Genomic DNA, 21,560 nt, shown 5'->3' on the forward strand with positions numbered 1-21,560 from the left:
ATATTTCATTTAAGTGGGATCATACAACATTTGTTCTTTTATGTCTGTCTTATTTCACTCAGCACAACATTTTCAAGGTTCATCCATGTTGTAGCACGTATCAGAACTTAATTTCTCTTTATGGCTGAATAGTATTCCATTGTATGTATGCACCACATGTCATTTATCCATTCATCCTTGGATGGACACTTGGCCTGTCTTCGTTTTTTGGCTATTGTGAGTAACTACAATGAATATGATGTCCAAGTTTTTATGTGTTTTTGACATGTTCTCATCATTCTTTGAAGACTTCCTTACATCCTGGCATAACAAATTATTCCAGACTGAACTTGTTCTTTTTCTGTCCTAGCCTGGAAATCAACTATTTCTTCAAGGAGCCTTGGTTCATTTTCTTGGAGAATGGAATTGAGAAATCAAGATCTGGGCATTAGGGGTATTCATTCTCACTGGAGCGTAATTGCTTCTAGGCCCTCTCAGCAGGCAGGGTTAAGATTTATATGTATGTCTATACCTACATCTATCCATCTGTATATCTATGTTGAATATATATATATATTCCTGTATATATATACTAAAAACGATAAATTCAGACTAGTATCTATGTTATGGGTTGATTCGTGTCCCCCCAAAAGATATGTTTAAGTCCTGACCTTCAGTACCTGTGAATGTGACCTTTCGGAAATACGGTGTTTGCAGATGTAAGCAGTTCAGTTAACATAAGGTCATCCTGGAGTAGGGTGGGCCCTAATCCAATATGACTGGCATCCTTATAAGAAGAGGAGAAGAGAGAGGAGAAAAGACACAGAGACAGAGACAGGCAGGGAAGCTAGCCATGTGATGTCGGAGAAGAGATTGAATAGTGTTTGTACAAGCCAAGAAACTCCTGGGGCTACCAAAAGCTGGGAGAGGCGAGGAAGGACCCTCCACTAGAGGCTTCAGAGGGAGCGTGGTCCTGCCAGCACCTTGATTTTAGACTCCTCGGCTCCAGAACTGTGAAAGAATAAATTTCTGTCGTTTTATGCCACCCAGGTTGTAGCACCTTGTCGTTACTTTGTATTAGCCCGAGGAAACTAATATGATCTTCAGTTTCAATCCAACTTCACCGGGTTCATTCCAGTCTTCTCCCTTTTCCTATTTGTGATTCCCTTCTCTCCCTGGTGGCACAGTGGTTAAGAGCTCGGCTGCAGTTTGAATCCACCGGCCATTCCTTGGAAACCCTATGGGGCAGTTCCACTCTGCCCTATAGGGTCACTGTGAGTTGGAATTGACTGGATAACAACAGGTTCTTGGTCTCTCAGTATGAGAAACACAGCTCCCATTGTCCTCAATATATTTGTTTATTTGCTCAATTCTTTTTTTTTTTAATAATTTTTACTGAGCTTTAAGTGAACGCTTACAAATCAAGTCAGTCTGTCACATATAAGCTTATATACACCTTACTCCATACTCCCACTTACTCTCCCCCTAATGAGTCAGCCCTTCCAGTCTCTCCTTTCGTGACGGTTTTGCCAGTTTCTAACCCTCTCTACCCTCCTATCTCCCCTCCAGACAGGAGATGCCAACACAGTCTCAAGTGTCCACCTGATACAAGCAGCTCACTCTTCATCACCATCTCTCTCCAACCCATTGTCCAGTCCCTTCCATGTCCGATGAGTTGTCTTCGGGAATGGTTCCTGTCCTGGGCCAATAGAAGGTTTGCGGACCATGACCACCGGGATTCCTCTAGTCTCAGTCAGTCCATTAAGTCTGGTCTTTTTATGAGAATTTGGGGTCTGCATCCCACTGATCTCCTGCTCCCTCAGGGGTTCTCTGTTGTGCTCCCTGTCAGGGCAGTCATCGGTTGTGGCCGGGCACCATCTAGTTCTTCTGGTCTCAGGATGATGTAAGTCTTTGGTTCATGGGGCCCTGTCTGTCTCTTGGGCTCATAGTTATCGTGTGACCTTGATGTTCTTCATTCTCCTTTGATCCAGGTGGGTTGAGACCAATTAATGCATCTTAGATGGCTGCTTGTATTAAGACCGACCCCAGATGCCACATTTCAAAGTGGGATGCAGAATGTTTTCATAATAGAATTATTTTGCAATTGACTTAGAAGTCCCCTTATATTTGCTCAATTCTAAAATACAAAAAAAGAAGTTTCAGAATTTCTAACCCATACCTCTGTCAAAAGGAACCCTGGGGGCACAGCGGTTAAACGCTTAGCTGCTAACCAAAAGATTGGCGATTCGAACCCCCCAGCTGTGGCAGATGTGGCAGCCTGAAACCCTATGGGGCAGTTCTACTTTGTCCTACAGGGTTGCTATGAGTCAGCACCAGGGACGAATTGTCCAATAAGCAAGCTATACACGGCTTACTTGTGCTTACTTAGTCATCTGTAATGCACAATTTCATCTGTGACGAAAAACAGGTGAAACTGGACTACAGAATAGTAAGTAAACACAGTGTGTAACTTGCTTATTGGTTAATCCACCCCTGGATGTCACACAGCGATAAAAACAGTAACCTCTATGAAAAAGAAGTCTATTAACTGGATTTAACTATTAGTTCTTTTTGTCTGAGGGTATACAGTTAAAATACTGTGTTCAAAAATCACCTGGAATGAAAACATATGTTCACACAAACACTTGTACACCAGTGTTCATAGCGTCACTATTCACAATAGGCAATAAATACATGGAAACAACCCACATGCCCGTAAACGAATGAATGGATAAATTAAAAATATATATATGGCATATCCATACAATGGAATATTATTCAGCTATTAAAAGAAAGGGAGTGATACGTGCTACAACATGAATGATTCCTGAAAACATTATGCTAAGGGAAAGAAATCAGTTACAAAAGACCATGTACTGTATGATTCATTTATATGAAACTTTCAGGATAGGTGAATTTATAGAGTTAGAAAGCAGGCGGGACTTGTGGTTTTCAGGGGCTGGAGATGTGGGAGAATGAAGAGTGACTGTTAATGGGAATTTCCTTTTGTGATGATGAAAAATGTCCGGAACTAGGTAGTGGTGATAGTTGCACAACACTGTGAATGCACTTAGTGCCAATGAAACGTACACTTCAAAATGGTAGATTTTATGTTACATGCATTTTGCCACAATAAGATTTTTTTTAATGCTTTTAAAAAACAGAAATTAATTTTGTCACAGTTTTGGAGGCTAGACGTCTGAATTCAAGGTGTTGACAGGGCCATGCTCCCTTCAAAGGTTCTAGGGAAGAATCTGTCCTTACTTTTCTAGCTTCTGGTGGTTTTAGCCCAGTGAGACTCATTTTGGCTTATGACCTCCAGAATTATAAGATAATAAATTTGTGTTGTTTTAAGGCACAAAGTTCGTGGGTATTTGTTACAGTGGCAATAGGAACTATTGGAAACAACATGTGCCCAGAATTTTTCTGTGCAGCCAGTCTGCCCAGCAGGAGAGGAGAGGGTAGAAATGTAGAATTGGGCACCACAGCTCTGTTGAGTTCCCACAAAGGGAAGTTTGTAGGAGTGAAGAGGACTAAGGATGGAATCCTGGGGAAAGAGAAAGCAGCAAAGGAGGTTAAGATGAAACAGCTGGAGAATGTCAAGAAGAGTAGTGCCTCAGAAGCTACAGGGATGGAAGAACATCTGAAGAAGGAGGCCCAGAATCAGATATAACACAACTCACTCGTAGGATGAAGCTGTTATATATGAAAAGCAGGAAATCAATGGTGACTTTCTAGAGGACAGTTTCAGACGGGGCCGGGAACCCAATATAATGGGCTGTGGAATGAGTGGGAAGTGAGAAAATGCATTTGACACTTTTAAGAGATTCGACAGGAGTCCCTGGTAGCACAAACGTTTAAGCACTTGCTACTGACCGAAAGGTTGGCAGTTTGAACCCACCCAGAGGTGCCTTGGAAGACAAGCCTGGCAATCTGCTTCTGGAAGGTCACGGCCACTGAAAAACTTACGGAGCAGTTCTACTTTGCAACACATAGGGTCCACTCAGGGGGAATCAACGGCAACTAGCAACAACAATAAGAGATTTGATAGTGAAGGGAAGAAGAAAAGGCAGTGGTTTGAGGCGAAAGTAAAGCTAAAATTTTTGTGTGTTATTTTGTTCTGATTTTACTGGAGAAAGGTGTAGGGGATTTTAGAATGTGTGAACACAGGGGAAGGAATTACTGGAGAGGGGAAGAGTGAAGATACAAAAGGAGTGTGACTTGGTGGAAGAAAGACATGGAAGAGATGGATCAAGAGCCCCCAGGGCTAGTCTTTCAAAGCCTGGGAGGAGACCTCATCTTTAGGTCAGGAGAGGAAACCTGTGAGGTTCTTAAATTTCCAGTCCCACTGAATGGCTCATTTTTTTTTCCTGGTGAAACAAGTAATGAAGAAGGAGGAAAGGTCATGGAAATAAGATAGGATGATGAGTGTGCTAAAGCTTTGGCCTTTGTGGCAGTTGAGGGTGAATTAAAACATTTCTGAGCAGCCCTGAAGGTCTTGTACTTTCTCCAGAGCTCTCAGAAGCCTGAGAGCAGAAACAGAGAAAGCAAATGGTTGGAGTTATTTGTACATTTAACAAAGATTAACAGAGTGGTCCAGATATAAAGATAAGTTAAGATAAGTACCCTGTCCTCAATAAGCTTACCATCTAGTAGAGTACATAGACGAGTAAACCAACAACTAGAGCACACTGAGAAGGCGAGAGGTTGGAGACATGGGCCTTTAGGAGCTGTTATGGATTGGATTGTGTACTCCAGAAATATATGTTGTAAATCCTAACCCCTATAAAAAAAAAAAACCCCTATACAGGTGGTTATAATCCCATTTGGGAATGGGTTTTCTTTGTTATATTAATGAGGCAGTATTAGTGTAGGGTGTGTCTTAAACCAATCACTTTTTGAGATATAGAAAGAGCAGATCAGGCACAAAAGAAGCAAACAGAGATGGGGGAAGATAGATGTCATGCCATATGAAGATCACCAACAAGCCAAGAAACAGAAACTGAAAAGAGACAAAGACTTTCCCCTATAGTGGCTGTTATGGATTTGAATTGTATCCCCCAAAGATGTGTGTCAATTTGGCTAGGCCATTGTGTGGTTGTTCTCCATTTTGTGATGATGTAATTATCCTATATATTGTAAATCCTAGCATCCATGCTTGTGGTTGTGATCCTATTTGGGAGTGAGCTCTCTGTTATGTTAATGAGGTAGGATTAGAGGCAGTTATGTTAATGAGGCAAGACACAATGTACAGGATTTGGTTGTATCTTTTTTTTCTTTTAATCCTGCTTTAGGTGAAAGTTTATAGAGCAAATTAGTTTCTCATTAAACAAGTAATACACAAATTGTTTTGTGATATGGATTGCCAACCCCAAGATGTGTCAACACTCTCTCCTTCTCCACCCTGGGGTTCCCTGTTTCACTGGTCCAGTTTTCCTGTCCCTTCCTACCTTCTCATCTTTGCTCGTGGACTGATGTGCCCATTTAGTCTCATATATGTGATTGAACTATGAGACATTTTTCTTATGTGTGTTATTGTTTGTCCTATAGATCTGTCTAATCTTTGGCTGAAGGGTGAAAATCAGGAGTGACTTCAGTACTGTCTTAGTCATCTAGGGCTGTTATAACAAATACCACAAATGGATGGCTTTAACAAAGAGAAGTTTATTCTCTCACAGTCTAGTAGGCTACAAGTCCAAATTCAGGGTATCAACTCCAGGGGGAGACTTTCTGTTGGCTCTGGAGGAAGGACCTTGTCATCAATCTTCCCCTAGTCTAGGAGCTTCTCAGGCACAGGGATCCTGGCTCCAAAGGACACACTTTACTCCCAGTGCTGCATTCTTGGTGGTATGAGGTTCCCTTTTCCCTCTGCTGGCTTCTGTCTTTTACATCTCAGAAGAGATTGGCTCATGACACAATCCAATCTTGTAGATGAGTTCTGCCTCATTAGCATAACTGCCACCTATTCCACCTCATTAACATCATAGAGGTAAGATTTACAACACATAGGAAAATCACACTGGATGTCAAAATGGTGGACAACCACACAATACTAGGAATCATGGCCTAGCCAAATGGATACACATATTTTTTGGGGACACAATTCAATCCATGACAAGTACTGACTTAAAACAGTATCTGGGGGCAGTACCCTTGGGATTTCTCCAGTCTCTGTCAGACCAGAAAGTCTGGTCTTTTTTGTGTGTGTGTGAATTTGAATTTTGTTCTACTTTTTTCTCCCACACTGAGGTTGTATCTCGAGTCGACCTCTTTTGAGATATAAAAGAGAGAATTGAGCAGAGAGGAGAGGATCTCATTACCACCAAGCATGAAGAACCAGGAGCAGAACATGTCCTTTGGACTCAGGGTCCCTGTGATGAGAAATTCCTAGACCCAGGGGAAGATTGATGACAAGGACCTTCCCTCAGAGCCAAAAGAGAGAGAAAAAGCCTTCCCCTTGAGCTGGTGCCCTGACTTCAGACTTCTAGCCTCCTAAGCTGTGAGGGAATAAATTTCACTTTGTTAAAGCCATCCACTTGTGGTATTTCTGTTAAAGCATCACTGGATAACTAAGACAGGAGCATAGATAAAGGACCTAAAAATCAAACTGGAGAGTTAAGAAAGGTTTTTGGAGAAGACAACTTTTGTGCTGTTTTAGAGAACTAGTGAATGTTATATGAAGAGAGGGTAGGGGTATTCCAGACAGAGGGCACAGCATGTGGAAAGGCACAGAGGCAAATGGCACGAACAACACAGCGTGTAAAACCAGGGCTGGGAAGCGGCTGTAGAGGGTAGAGCTGCAGAGCCAGCAAGTCAGACTGACTTTTTAAAAAATTTATTGGAGTAAAATATACATAACAAAAATTTCACCTTTTTAACTATGCCTAAGTGTACAATTCAGTGATATTTATTACGTAAACAATGTTGCACAACCATTACCACTATCTAGTTCCAAAAGTTTTTCATCACCCTGAACAGAAACTCAGTGCCCATTAAGCAATAACTCCCCACCCCTCACTCCCTCTCGTAACCGCTAATAACCTTTTATCTCTATGCATTTGCCTAATCTAGACATTTTATATAACTGTGATCATACAATATTTGTTCTTTTGTGTTTGACATACTTCACTCAGCATGTTTTCAAGCTTTATCCATCCCATAGCATGTACCCAAGCATCACTTCTCTTTGTGGCTGAATAATATTCCATCTTATGTATATATGGAAACCCTGGTGGCATAGTGGTTAAGTGCTACGGCTGCTAACCAGAAGGCTGGCAGTTCGAATCCACCAGGCACTCCTTTGAAACTCTATGGGGCAGTTCTACTCTGTCCTGTAGGGTCGCTATGAGTCGGAATTGACTCGACAGCAACAGGTATGTATATACCACATTTTGCTTACTCATTCATCTACAGATGGAAGCTTGGGTTTTTTCCATTTTTTGGCTATGGTGAATAATGCTGAAATGTTCATTTCAAGGTTACAAGTATCTGCTTGCATCTCTGCTTTCAAGTTTTTTGTGTATATACCTAGGAGTGGAATTGCTTAGTCATATGTTAATTCTACATTTAACTTTTTGAGTAACTGCCAAACTGCTTTCACAGCAGCTGCACCATTTTACATTGCTACTAACAATGCCCGAGGTTCCAGTTTCTCCACATCCTCACCAACTCTTGTTTTCCATTTTTCTGATAAGAAAGCCTTGTGTTTTAAGCTAAGGATTTTGAACTTTAATCTGGAAGCTATGAGGATTTCAGGCAGGAGTGATTTAGATTTAGGTTCTGGTAGCAGCATAGAGGTAAGATCGCAAGGAGATCTGGCTGGAGGCCTTTAATCCAAGCAAAAAGTGATGTGTACAAAGCAATGGGGGAAGAAAGGAAGGCGTAGTGACTGGTTGTGGGAGGTTAGATGGAGAGAGCCAAGGTGATGCTCAGGTTTCCAGTTTTTGTGACAGGGTAGATGATTTTGCTGTTTACTGAGATAAAAACTGCAGACTAAGAAGCAGGTTAGGGATAAAGGAGACCCCATCATGATAATGAATAATTTTACTCTGCAGTTTAGCATGGCTAGAGAGATGAGTCAATGCAGCTGATAGAGTAACAAAGGCAGGGTGGAGTTATTAAACCCACTGCCATCAAGTCGATTCCGAGTAGAATCACCCCATAGAGTTTCCAAGGAGCACCTGGTGGATTTGAACTGCCAACCTTTTGGTTAGCAGCCGTAGCAATTAACCGCTATGCCACCAGGGTTTCCGGTGGAGTTAGTAGAGGTCTTTAAATTGAAGAACAAATATAGTGGGAGAGGTAAAAGGCTACCTGTTGCCCTTGAGTTGATTCTGACTCATAGCGGCCCTATAGGACAGAGTAGAACGGCCCCATAGGGTTTCCATGGAGCAGCTGGTGGATTCGAACTGCCACCCTTTTGGTTAGCAGCCGTGCTTTTAACCACTGTGCCATTAGGGCTCCAGGTAAAAGGCTAGGAGGCTGTATTTGGCGGTAATGGCAAGATGTTTAGAGAAGCACTTAGCATGTCTGTTTTCTTCCTGAAATGGTAAGCTTATTTGTTGTTGTTGTTAGATGCTGTGATCATTCAGGTTGTGTGTCAACTTGGCTGGGTTATGATTCTCAGTGGTTTGGCAGTTATAATGTAGTTTGGCAGTCCTGTAATTATGTGATCACCTCCATGAGGAGATCTGATATGATTACCTCCATGATGGGATCTGTTGTGAGTAGCCAGTCAGTTGAGACGGATTTTCCTTGGGAGTGTTGCCAGCATCCAATATAAGTGGACTTCCTGGCAAAGCTCCTAAGTTTTTAAGACAAGTATTGTATGAGACAACTATTGTAAGAACTCAAGAAAAGGTTTACACACAGAAAAAAAATTCTGTGATGGTTGTAAGAGTGGGGAGGGTGGGGGAGGAGGAATCACTAACTAGATAGTAGACAAGTGTCAACTTTGGTGAGCAGAAAGACAACACACAATATAGGGGAAGTTAGCACAACTCGACCAAAGCAAAAGCATAGAAGTTTTCTAGACAAATCCAAACACTTTGAGGGGCCAAGTAGCTGGGGTTTGGAGTTGGGAACCACAATCTCAGAGGACATCTAATCAATGGCATAACATAGTTCATAAAGAGATGTTCTATATCCCACTTTGATGAGTCATGTCTGGAGTTTTAAAAGCTTGTGAGCACCATCTCAGATACATCTATTTGTCCCATCCTGTCCAGAGAAAAGGAGAATGAAAAAAAACAAAGATACGAGGAAAATATTAGCTCAAAGGACTAAAGGACCGACCACATGAACCAGAGACTCTACCAGAAGAGCTAGATGATGCCGGGCTACCCCCACCAACTGCTCTGACAAGGATCATAACAAACAGTCCCAGACAAAAGGGAGAAAAATATAGAACAGAATTCAAATCCACAATAAATAAATAAATAAATAAACAGACTTACTTGTCTAACAGACTGGAGGGAGGAACCCCTAAGACTATGTCCCCCAGCCACCCTGTTGACTCAGAACTAAAAACACTCCCAAAGCCCACTTTTCGACAAAGATTAGATGGGCCTATAAAACAAAAATAACACATGTGAGGAACATACTTCTTAGTTCAACCAAATATAGAAGACCAAATGGGAAACTCCTGCCCAAAAGCAAGATGCAAAGACAGGAAAGGACAGGAACCAGATGAATTGAACATAGGGAACCTATGGTGGAAAGGGGGAGCACACGGTCAGATTGTGGGGATGGCAACCAATGTCACAAAACAATATGTGTATAAATTTTTGAATGAGAAATTAACTTGAGCTGTAAACTTTCACGTAAAGCACAGTAAAATTAAAAAAGAAAATCAAAATATATGGTGCTATTTTTTCCATAGCCAGGATTCATAGGTCCAGGAATCAAGGGGTAGATATGGGAGTGACACCACTCACTATTACCCCTAATGACCCATTTGCAAGATTTTTGCTTCCTGTCCCTGTGACCTTATTTTCTGCTGGTCTAGAGGTCTTAGTTCCAAAGGGAGGAATGCTCCCACCTGTAGACAAATCACTGATTCCACTGAATGGAAGCTAAAAATGCCACCTGGCCACTTTGGGCTGATGTCTCTGATCAACAGGCAAAGAAGGAAGTTACCATATCGGCTGGTGATCGATCCTGATCACCAAAAGGAAATCAGATTGATATTACACAATAGAGGTAAAGAAGAGTATGTTTGGGATACAGGAGATCCCTTAGGGCGTCTCTTAGTACTACCATCCCATGTGACTAAAGTCAGTTGAAAACTACAGCAACCCAATCCTGACATGACAATTAATGTCCTAAACCCTTCAGGAATGAGGGTTTGGATCACACCACAAGGCAAAGAACCATGACCAACTGAGGTGCTTGCTGAGGGCAAAGGGAATATGGAATGGGGGGGTAGAAGAAGGTAGTTCTAAATACCAGTTACTACCACGTGACCAGCTGCAGAAACAAGGACTGTAATTGTTATGAGTATTTCTTCTTTGTATGTGTGCATCACATGTTTTTGTTTCTTTCACTTATAAAGTACAAGATGTAAACAGGGCTAGTGTGTTTTCAGTTGTACGTGTGTTAGTTGTATCACGTTAGGTGCAAGTATGACTTTATAATTGTCTTTTTTCAGAGGTTATATACGGTTTAAGGAGATGTGTGCAGGTGCCAAGGTGACAAGTGGTGGACTGTGATCATTAAGATTGTGTGTCAATTTGGCTAAACCATGGTTCTCAATAGTTTGGCAGTCATATACTGATGTAATCACTTCCATGATGAGATCTGATATAATATGATTACCTCCACGATGGGATCTGCTGTGAGTTGCCAGTCAAGTGAAAGAGAGTTTCCTTGAGGGTGTGGCCTGTATCCAACGTAGGTGGCCTTTCTGGTGGGCAATCTGGCTTTTGCTCGCTCTGGATCCTGCAGCTGGCTCCTGTTCATCTGATCTGTAGTTCTTGGAACTTGACTAGCAGCTTACTTGCTGATCTTGGGATTTGTCAGCCTCTGCAGTCTATGAGCTAGCAGCCTGCTGGCTTACCTGCTGATCTTGGGATTCATCAGCGTCCACAGTCTGTGAGCCACTGGCCTGCCAGCTTACCTACTGATGTTGTGATTTGTCACCTTCTGCAGCCCGTGAGCCAAAGGCCTATTGTCTAACCTGCCAATCTGTGGTTCGTCAGCCCCTGGAGCTAAGTGAGTCAGGAGAAGCCTCCATCATGACCCATGGACTTGAGACTTTCCAGCCTCTACAATAGCATGAGCCATTTCCTTGGTATAAATCTCTCCCTCTAGACACGCACACACACACACACATATAAATATACACGCTTCGCTGGTTTTGCTTCTCTAGAGAACCTAGCCTAAGAAAGGTGCTGTTGAGTCGGTTTCGACTCATAGTAACCCTATGTACAAGAGAACAAAACACTGCCCAGTCCTGAGCCATCCTCTCAATCAATGCTATGTTTGAGTCCATTGTTGCAGCCACTATGTCAATCCATCTTCTTGAGGGTCTTTCTCTTTTTTGCTGACCCCCCACTTTACCAATTGTGATGTCTTTCTCCAGGGACTGATCCCTCCTGATAACATGTCCAAAGTATGTGAGACAAAGTCTCACCATACTTGCTTTTAAGGACCATTCTGACTGTACTTTTTCCAAGACAGATTTGTTAGTTCTTCTGTGTGTCCATAGTATATTCAGTATTCTAGCCAACACCATCATTCAAAGACATCAACTCTTCTTTGGTCTTCCTTATTGTCCAGCTTTCACATGTATATGAGGCAATTGAAAATTCCATGGCGTGGGTCAGGCACGCTTTAGTCCTCAAAGTGACATCTTTGCTTTTAACACTCTGAACAGGTCTTTTGCACCAGGTTTGCGCCATGTAATACCTCATCTGATTTCTTGACTGCTGCTTCCATGGACATTGATTGTGGATCCAGGTAAAAAAAAATCCTTGACAACTTCCATCTTTTCTCTGTTTAACATGATGTTGTCTATTGGTCCAGTTGTGAGGGTTATTGTTTTCTTTATGTTGAGGTGTAATCCATACTGAAGGCTGTGGTCTTTGATCTTCATCAGTAAGTGCTTCAAGTCCTCTCCACTTCCAGCAAGCAAGGTCGTGTTGGCTGCATATCTCAGGTTGTTAATGAGTCTTCTGCCGATCCTGATGCCCCATTCTTCTTCATGTAGTCCAGCTTCTCGGATTATTTGCTCGGCATACAGGCTGATTAAGTATGGTGAAAGGATACAACCCTGACACACACCTTTCCTGATTTTAAACCATGCAGCATCTCCTCGTTCTGTTCAAATGGCTGCCTCTTAGTCTATGTACAAGTTCCTCATGAGCATGATTAAGTACTCTGGAATTTCCATTCTTCACAATTTTATACATAATTTGTTATGATCCACACAGTCGAATGCCTTTGCATAGTCGATAAAACAAAGGTAAACGTCTTGATGGTATTTTCTGCTTTTCTCCGAGATCCATCTGACATCAGCAATGATATCCTTCATTCCACGTCCTCTTCTAAATCCAGCTTGACTTTCTGGCAGTTTCCTGTGGATGTACTGCTGCAACCATTTTTGAGTTATCTTCAGCAAAATTCTGCTTGTGTGTGATTTTATTAATATTGTTCTATAATTTCCTCATTATGTTGGATGACCTTTGTTTGGAATGGGCACAAATATGGATCTCTTCCAGTCAATTGGCCAGATAGTTGTCTTCCAAATATCTTGGCATAGATTAGTGAGCACTTGAAGAGTTGCATCCATTTGTTGAAACATCTCAACTGACATACCATCAATTCCTGGAGCCTTGTTTTTCACCAATGCCTTCAGTGCAGCTTGGACTACTCCCTTCAGTACCATTGGTTCCTGATCATATGCTACCTCCTGAAATGACTGAACATCAACCAGTCCTTTTTGGTACAGTGATGCTGCATATTCCTTCCATCTTCTTTTGATCCTTCCTGTTTCGTTCAGAATTTTGCCTGTGAAATCCTTCACTATTGCAACTACAGGCTTGAATTTTTTTCTTCAGTTCTTTGGTTTGAGAAATGCCAAGCGTGGTCTCCCCTTTTGGTTTTCTGTCTCCAGGTCTTTGCACATGTCATTATAATACTTTAATCTGTTTTCTTGAGCAGACATTTGAAGTTTTCTGTTTTGCTCTTTTATATGATCATTTATTCCATTCGTTTTAGGTACTTGATGTTCAAGAGTAAGTTTCAGAGTCTCTTCTGACATCTCTTTTGTCTTTTCTTTCTTTCCTTTTTTTTTAAATTGTGCTTTAAGTGAAAGCTTACAGCTTGAGTTGGTTTCTCGTACAAAAATTTATACACACGTTGTTATGTGACCCTAGTTGCTCCCGCTATAATGTGACAGCACACTCCTCCTTTCAACCCCAGGTATCCCATGTCCATTCAACCAACTTCTGTCCCTTTCTACTTTCTCATCTTGCCTTTGGACAGGAGCTGCCCATTTAGTCTCATGTATCTACTTCAACTAAGAAGCATGCTCTTCACGAGTATCATTTTACGTCTTACAGTCCAGCCTAATTTTTGTCTGAAGAGTTAGCTTTGGGAATGATTTTAGTTCTGGGTTAACAGAGAGTCTGGGGGCCATGTCTTCTGGGATTCCTCTGGTCTCAGTCAGACTATTAAGTCCGGTCTTTTTCTGTTAATTTTAGTTCCGCACCACACTTTTCTCCTGCTCTGTCAGGGACTCTGTTGTGTTCCCTGTCAGGGTGGTGATTTGTGGTAGCCAGGCACCATCTAGTTCCTCTGGTCTCAGGCTGATGGTGTCTCTGGTTTATGTGGCCCCTTTTGTCTCTTGGGCTAACATTTTCCTTGTATCTCTGATGTTCTTCATTCTCCTTTGCTCCAGGTGAGCTGGGACCAATTGACGCATCTTAGATGGCTGCTTGCAAGCTTTTAAGACCCCAGATGCCACTCACCAAAATTGGATGCAGAACATTTTCTTTTCTTTTTTTTATTATGCTTTAAGTGAAAGTTTACAGTTCAAGTTAGTTTCTCATATAAAGATTTGTACACACATTGTTATGTGACCCTAGTTGCTCTTCCTATAATGTGACAGCACGCTCCTCCTTTCCACCCCGGATTTCCTGTGTCCACTCAACCAGTTCCTGTCCCTTTTTGCCTTCTCATCTTGCCTACAGAGCTGCCCATTTAGTCTCATGTATCTACTTGAGCTAAGAAGAACTCTCTTCACAAGTATCATTTTATATCTTATAGTCCAGTCTAATCTTTGTCTGAAGAGTTGGCTTTGGGAGTGGTTTCAATTCTGGGCTAACAGAGAGTCTGGGGGCCATGTCTTCTGGGGTTCCTCCAGTTTCAGTCAGGTCATTAAGTCTAGTCTTTTTGGGTGAGTTTGAGTTCTACATCCCACTTTTCTCCTGCTCCATCAGGGACTGTCAGTTGTGTTCCCTGTCAGGGCAGTCATTGGTGGTAGCTGGGCACCATCTAGCTTTTCTGGTCTCAGGATGATGTAGTCTCTGGTTTATGTGGCCCTTTCTGTTTCTTGGGCTAATATTTTCCTTGTGTCTTTGGTGTTCTTCATTCTCCTTTGCTCCAGGTGGGTTGGGACCAGTTGATGTATCTTAGATGGCCACCTGCTATCTTTTAAGACCCCAGATGCCACTCACCAAAATGGGATGCAGAACATTTTCTTAATAAACTTTGTTACGCCATTTGACCTAGATGTCCCCCAAAAACATGGTTCCCAGACCCCCACCCCTGCTACTCTGTCCCTCGAAGTGTTTGGTTGTATTTAGGAAACTTCTTAGCAGTTGTGCTGACTTCCCCTGTATTGTGCGTGGTCCTTCCCTTCACCTAAGACAATTGTTTCTTTCTTTTTTTTTTTTTTTTTTTACAAACTAGTTTCTCATTAAACAGTTAGTACACATATTGTTTTATGACACTGGTTAATAACCCCATGACGTATCAACACTCTCCCTTCTCGACCTTGGGTTCCCTATTACCAGCTTTCCTGTCTCCTCTTGCCCTCTAGTCCTTGCCCCTGGCTGCTGTGCCCCTTTAGTCTTGTTTTGTTTTATGGGTCTTTCTAATCTTTGGCTGAAGTGTGAACCTCAGGAGTGACTTTGTTATTGAAGTCACAGAGGCCATACTCTTGGGGTTTCTTCAGTCTCTCTCAGGCCAGTAAGTCCGATCTTTTTTTTTTCTGTGAGTTAGAATCTTGTTCTACATTTTTCTCCAGCTCTGCCCAGGAACTTCCACTGTGATCCCTGTCACAGCAGTCTGTGGTGGTAGCCAGGCACCATCTAGCTGTACTGGTCTCAGTCTGGTGGAAGCCATGGTAGATGTGGTCTATTAGTCCTTTGGACTATTCTTTCCCTTGTATCTTTAGTTTTCTTCATTCTCCCTTGCTCCTGAAGGGGTGAGACCAGTGGAGTACCTAAGATAATTCATGTCTACTATCTAGTTAGTGACTACCCCCTCCCTCCCTCTCCACCCTTGTAACCATCAAAGAATGTTTTCTTCTGTGTTTAAACCTTTTCTTGAGTTCTTATAATAGTGGTCTCATATGATATTTGTCCTTTTGTGACTGATTAATTTCACTCAGCATAATGCCTTCCAGGTTCATGCGTGTTATGTTTCGCAGATTCATCCTTGTTCTTTATTGCTATGTAATATTCCATCGTGTGAATATACCATGATTTGTTTATCCATTCACCTGTTGATGGGCACCTAGGTTGTTTCCATGTTTTTGGTATTGTGAATAGTGCTGCGATGAACATGGATGTGCATATACCTATTCATGTGATGGCTCTTGTTTCTCTAGGATATATTCCAAGGAGTGGGATTGCTGAATCGTACAGTACATCTATTTCTAGCTTTTTAAGGAAGTGCCAAATCAATTTCCAAATGGTTGTACCATTTTAGATTCCCACTAGCAGTGTACAAGAGTTCCAGTCTCTCCACAACCTCTTCAACATATATTATTTTGTGTTTTTCAGATTAATGCTAGCCTTGTTGGGGTGAGATCATATCTCATTGTAGTTTTTATTTGCATTTCTTTAATGGCTAATGATTGTGACCATTTCCTCATGTATCTGTTAGCTGCCTGAATGTCTTCTTTGGTGAAGTGCCTGTTCATATCCTTTCTCCCAATTTTTAATTGGTTTATTTGTCTTTTTGTTGTTGAGGTTTTGCAGTATCTTGCAGATTTTAGAGATAAGACCAATCAGATGTGTCATAGCCAAATTTTTTTTCCCAGTCTGTAGTTTGTCTTTTTACTCTTTTGGTGCAGTCTTTGGATGAGTATTAAGCGTTTGATTATTAGGAGCTCCCAGTCATCTTGTTTCTCTTCTGGTGTTTGTGCATTGTTAGTAATGTTTGGTATTCTGATTATGCCACGTATTAGGGCTCCTAGCGTTGTCCCTATTTTTTTCTTCCATGATCTTTATCGTTTTAGATTTTATATTTAGGTCTCTGATCCATTTTGAGTTAGTTTTTGTGCATGGTGTGAGGTATGGGTCTTGTTTGATTTTTTTGCAGATGGATATGCAGTTGTGCCAGCACCATTTATTAAAGAGACTGTCTTTTCCCCTTTTAACAGACTTTGGGCCTTTGTCAAATATCAGCTGATCATAGGTGGATGAATTTATGTCTCAATTCTCGATTCTGTTTCATTGGTCTATGTGTCTGTTGTTGTACAAGTGCTACCAGTGTGAGGCTGTTTTGACTACCGTGGCAGTATAATAGATTCTAAAATCAGGTAGTGTGAGGCCTCCCATTTTGTTTTTCTTTTTCTGTAATGCTTTACTTACCCAGGGCCTCTTCCCTTTCCATATGAAATTGGTGATTTGTTTCTCCATCTCCTTAAAAAATGTTGTTGGAATTCGGATCAGAATTCCATCGTATCTGTAGACTGCTTTGGGTAGAAGTGACATTTTCGCAATGTTGAGTTTTCCTGTCCATGAGCAGGGTATATAGGTCTCTTTTGTTTTCTTGCAATAGTATCTTTTAGTTTTCTTTATATAGGTCTCTTATGCCTCTGGTTAGATTTATTCCTAAGTATGTTATCTTCTTGGGGGGTATTGTAAATGGTATTGATTTGTTCATTTCCTCCTTGAAGTTCTCTTTATTGGTGTAGAGGAATCCAGCTGATTTTTGTGTTAATCTTGTACCCTGATATTTGCTAAAATCTCCTATTAGTTCTAGTAGTTTCGTTGTGGATTCTTTGGAGTTTTCTTCTTTCCTGTCTTTTTAGTGACCTCTTGCTTTCTTCATGTATGATATCCTTCCACAACTCATCTGGACTTTGGCCATTAGCGTTCAGTGTGTCAAATGTATTCTTGAGATGGTGTCTAAATTCAGGTGGGATATTTTGAGGTCATAGTTAGGTTATTGTGAACTCGTTTTAATTTTCTTCAGCTTCAACTTGAACTTGAGCAATTGATGGTCTGTTCACAGTCGGCCCCTGGCCTTGTTCTGACTGATGATATTGAGCTTCTACATCATCTCTTTCCACAGATGTAGTGAATTTGATTCTTGTGTATTCTGTTTGGTGAGGTCCACAAGTATAGTCACCATTTAAGTTATTGAAAAAAGATATTTGCAATGAATAAGTTGTTGGTCTTGCGAAACTCTATCATGCGATCTCTGGCATTGGTTCTATCACCAAGGCATATTTTCCAACTCCTGATCTCTCTTCCTTGTTTCCAGCTTTCACATTCCAGTCACTAGTAATTACTGATGCATCTTGATTGCATGTTTGATCAATTTCAGACAGCAGAAATTGGAAAAAGCTTCAATTTCTTCATCTTTGGCATTAGTTGGTACATAAATTTGAATAATAGTCGTATTAACTGGTCTTCCTTGTAGGTGTATGGATATTATTCTATCACTGACAGCATTGTACTTCAGGATAGATTTTGAAATCTTTGTGAGGATGAATGCGACACCATTCATCTTCAATTTGTCATTCTGGCATAGTAGACCATATGATTATCTGATTCAAAGTGGCCAATACCCGTCGATTTCAGCTCACTAATGCCTAGGGTATCTATCTTTATGCATTCCATTTCATTTTTGACAACTTCCAATTTCCCTAGATTCATACTTCGTACATTCCACATTCTGATTATTAATGGATATTTGCAGCTGTTTCTTCTCATTTTGAGTTGTGTCACATCAGCAAATGGAAGTCCTGAAAGCTTGACTCCATCCACATCATTAAGGTCGACTCTTCTTTGAGGATGCAGCCCTTCCCAAGTCGTATTTTGAGTGCCTTCCTACCTGAGGGGCTCATCTTCCGGCACTATATCAGACAATGTTCAGCTGCTGTTCGTAACATTTTCACTGGTCCATTTTTTTCGGAAGTAGACTGCCAGGTCTTTCTTCCTAGTCTGTCTGAGTCTAGAAGCTCCATTGAAACCTGTCCACCATGGTAAACTGACAGACAAGTGGTGGAGCATATTTGTAGGAGCATATTTTAGGGAAAGGATGTGTACCTTTCACCAGATTCTCAAGGGTGTTGTTGTTGTTAGGTGCAATTGAGTGGATTTCAACTCATACCAACCCCAAGTGACAGAGTGGAACTGCCCCATAGGGTTTTTGGCTGTTTTACTGGTGGCATAGTGGTTAAGAGCTATGGCTGCTAACCAAAAGGTTGGCAGTTCGAATCTACCAGCCACTCCTTGAAAACTGTATGGGGCAGTTGTACTCTGTCCTAAAGGGTCGCTATGAGTCGGAATCGACTCGATGGCAATGGGGTCAATGGGGTATGACCTCATAAGTGGGAAAAAGATGTGGAAGTCTGCTTCTGTAAAGATTTCAGCCTTGGAAACCATATGGAAGCAGTTCTACTCTGTCCTATAGGGTCACTATGAGTTGGAATTGACTCGATGGCAGTGGGTTTATGACCCCATAAAAACTAAGAATTGGTCCCAGGTGATACCATCTTTTCCTAATTTTCACACTTTCAGACCTAGGCACAGCTCTCATCCAAGTGCTCTGTAAGTATATGGCAAAAGTTTCTTTGACGAGTTTTCCTTGGGAGCCCAGAATGCTTTAAATCCTACCCAGAATTAAAAACAAAAACAAAAAATGTTGCCGTGGAGTTGATTCCAACTCATAGTCGGACCCTAGAGGACAGGGTAGAACTGCCCCTATCCCACTGATCAGTTGGTGGGTTTCAATCACCAGCAACAGCCAAGCACTTAACCACTGCACCACCAGAGTTCCTTACCCAGAATTACGAAGGGAAGAAAATAAGGGCACAACATCAAAAATGTGGGCTAACAGGTTGACTATTAGTAGTCTACTTTATTTTTCTGATGTTTCCTCTCATTTTAAAAATTTGGGTTGGGTGCATTGGTCAGTAAGTTGGTATATGGCACTATGTTATCTTTATTAATAAACAAACAAATATATAAAATAGCAGCCTTTACTTTTTTAACAAAAAGGTTTTTCGATTTCTTTATTTCTAAGCTTTGGTGGACAATGAAGTTGAAAAGGTTCTTCCTCTGGGATCAGAGTTAATAATCTGTTCTCATAACTTGAGAGGTGAGATAGAATGTTAACTGGGTGCTGCTTCTTTTTCAGTCCTAATACTAGCGGCTTAGCTTGACAGGTAAAACAGGAATGGAGACAGAGGGATTTAGGAGATCATGTGTGTATTCACAAGAACTCTGTACAGAGGTTATTTGTAGCAGCTGAAGCAAGTGGATCTCATGAGAGTGCTCATGAGTTAGGTGCAAAAACGAGAAATTTGCCACATTATTTTTTATAGGAGTTTTTTTTTTTTTTTTACATACAGTAGTCCCCAGGTTACAAACAAGATCAGTTCCCAATTGTGTCTTTAAGTTGAATTTTTAGGTAAGTCAGTACATGTGTGTACAGTTCTTATCTAGCCTTACTTTAGAGCAATGATGTAAAAGCTGCACGTGCTGGTGAAGGTGAGTGTAATGAAGAATTTGTCAGTAAGGGTTGGCTCAATAGTTTCAAAGTGAGGGCACATTAACTGGATTAAATCAAATCTAAGAAGTTTCCTGAACACAACCAAACACTTTGAGGGATGGAGTAGCAGGGGCAGGGGACTGGGGACCATGGTTTCGGGAGACATCTAGGTCAGTTGGCATAACAAAGCTTATTAAGAAAATGTTCTGGATTCCACTTTGGTGAATGGCATCTGGGGTCTTAAAAACTTGCAAGCAGCCATCTAAGATGCATCAATTCGTCCCCCCACTTGCAACAAAGGAGAATGAAGAACAACAAAGATGTAAGGAAAATATTAGCCCAAGAGACAAAAACCAAAAAAAAAAAACCAAACTTGTTGCTGTCAAGTCGATTCTGACTCAAAGCCACCCTATAGGACAGAGTAGAACTAACCCATATTGTTTCCAAGGACCACCTGGTGGACTTGAACTGCTGACCTCTTTGGTTAGCAGCCATAGATCTTAAGCACTATACCACCACAGTTTCCAAGAGACAAAAGAGGCCACATAAACCAGAGACTCCATCAGCCTGAGACCAGAAGAACTACATGGTGCCTGGCTACCACCAATGACCACTCTGACAAGGAACACAACAGAGAGTCCCTGACAGAGCAGGAGAAAAGTATGGTGCAGAACTCAAATTCACATGAAAAGACCAGACTTAATGGTCTGACTGAGACTAGAGGAACTCCAGAAGACATGGCCCCCGGACTCTCTGTTAACCCAGAACTAAAACCATTCCTGAAGCGAGTTCTTCAGACAATGATTACACTGAAGTATAAAACATAAAATAATACTCATGAAGAGTGTGCTTCTTAGTTCAAGTAGAAACATAAGACTAAATGGGCAGCTCCTGTCCGGAGGCAAGAAGAGAAGGTAAAAAGGGACAGGAGCTGGTTGAATGGACATGGGAAACCCAGGGCGGAAAGGGGGAGTATGCTGTCGTATTACAGGGATTGCATCTAGGGTCACATAACAATATGTGTATAAAGTTTTGTATGAGAAATTAACTTGAGCTGTAAACTTTCACCTAAAGAGCAATTAAAAAAAAAACCCAAAGTGTGGGTAAATTTACATAATATTAACGGGCAAGTACGATTTGTTTGTAAGTTGGAGGTTTGTAACCCAGGGGCTGCCTGTATGCCAAATCTTCAAAAAATACTATAGTGTATAATAACAAGATGATTGGAATATGAGCACTGTATTTATAGAGGTAAAATAACTTGTCTAATGGAAAAACACATTTCATTCCCCTCCTCTCACAAATGCTTAAGGAGGCAAGCTTTGACCAGAGTGAGGCCCATGTGAAGAGGCTACAGTGCTCATCACTAACAATTTTGTGGTTTAAAAAACACCTTTTGCATTTTATCTCATTTCATCCTCCCAACAATCCTAGTAGATGTGGCTGGTGTTTATCCTCTTTTACTAAGTGAGTAAAATATTAGTGAGAAACAACGATGAGATTCCAATTCAAATATTCTAACTCTACACCTCATGCTTTTTCCATAGTACAACAAAACTGGGAAAAGTGTTGAGGAGTTGGTTAGCAGATGGCCTTAAGAGAAGAAATGAGCATCTTAAATTCAG

The 21,560-nt window shown here is 41.3% G+C and overlaps 2 protein-coding genes across 6 annotated transcripts in view; one reads left to right on the forward strand and one right to left on the reverse strand.

Moving 5' to 3' along the window:
- SLC11A2 (solute carrier family 11 member 2) overlaps nucleotides 1-21,560 on the forward strand; it is a 134,744-nt gene that overhangs the window by 71,047 nt on the left and 42,137 nt on the right. Inside the window, exon 19 of one of the 5 annotated variants that reach the window (XR_002787416.2) lies at nucleotides 1,549-1,676. The exons of the other annotated variants lie outside the window; for them this stretch is intronic. The gene's annotated coding sequence lies outside the window, so the exon portion shown is untranslated. Of the gene's footprint in view, nucleotides 1-1,548; nucleotides 1,677-21,560 lie in introns of those variants that run through there. 5 annotated transcript variants of the gene reach the window in all.
- HIGD1C (HIG1 hypoxia inducible domain family member 1C) overlaps nucleotides 1-21,560 on the reverse strand; it is a 58,880-nt gene that overhangs the window by 34,136 nt on the left and 3,184 nt on the right. The window lies entirely within an intron of this gene.

The sequence above is a fragment of the Loxodonta africana genome, chromosome 4 (assembly GCF_030014295.1).
Source record: "Loxodonta africana isolate mLoxAfr1 chromosome 4, mLoxAfr1.hap2, whole genome shotgun sequence".
In the NCBI taxonomy this organism is placed as follows: Eukaryota; Metazoa; Chordata; class Mammalia; order Proboscidea; family Elephantidae; genus Loxodonta; species Loxodonta africana.